We start from the raw sequence: 865 nt of genomic DNA, 5'->3' as shown, positions 1-865 counted from the left end.
CAGGTTGGCAGGTTGTCTGTGGGCGGAGGACTAGGCCTGCCACAAGCCTGTGAAATGTGTTTGGGTGCATGTCGGATGGGTTGTAGACCCTGTGATGCTGTTGGGAAGGTTTAGCTGGGACTGTATGTGATGTGCCAGTGGGTCGCTGTTGGTTTTCTTTCTCGTTGCGGCGTAGTAGCTCTGGGTACACGTCTGGCTCTGTTGATCTGTTTTTCTTATTTCCTCATGCGGGTATTGTAGTTTGAGAGCGTGTGGAATTTGTAGGTTGTTGATTTCTGTCATGAGGTTAGAGGCGAGATGCGGGTTTACCTCACGTGCTTGGCTGTAAGACCTGATCGTGTGCATGTGCCCGCGATGGAAGCTGAGGCATGAAGGGTAGGCAGAGCGGTCGCGGTAGGGCGTTTCGCAGTATAGGTAACCGGGTGTTACATCCTGGACCGACAGCGCTTATCGCAGCGTGTGCCCGCTCTAGGAAGCTCGCCACTCCCGCTCGTCCCATGTTAGATTGGTCCAAGGATGAGGTTGATGGTGGCTTGGGTCGGTGTTGTCGATACTTGTTTTTTGGAACAATGTGTTATGCAGGGGGGTATGTGGCAGTCCTGTGGGGCCTTCGCTTAGCCCCTGGGGCTTGTTGTTGCTTGAGAGGGGGTTCAACGGACGTGGATGGGAGGCGGAGTTTTTCCTATCTTGGTTAAAGGGGTTTTCTGAGTTTTTTTTCTGTTTATTTTGATCACCGATGGTTGTCATTATACCAGGTTTTTTTTTCCCTCTGGGGCTTGGGGTGGGCGGCCTTACTCACCATTAGGTAAGGGCACGAGTGCTTTTGCGCGCCGCCGGCAGTTTTGTTTATCGTTTTTTGAGAAGT

The sequence above is a fragment of the Chelonoidis abingdonii genome, chromosome 1 (genome assembly GCF_003597395.2).
Source record: "Chelonoidis abingdonii isolate Lonesome George chromosome 1, CheloAbing_2.0, whole genome shotgun sequence".
NCBI classification, from domain to species: Eukaryota; Metazoa; Chordata; order Testudines; family Testudinidae; genus Chelonoidis; species Chelonoidis abingdonii.
Note: the sequence above shows the minus strand (reverse complement) of the source record.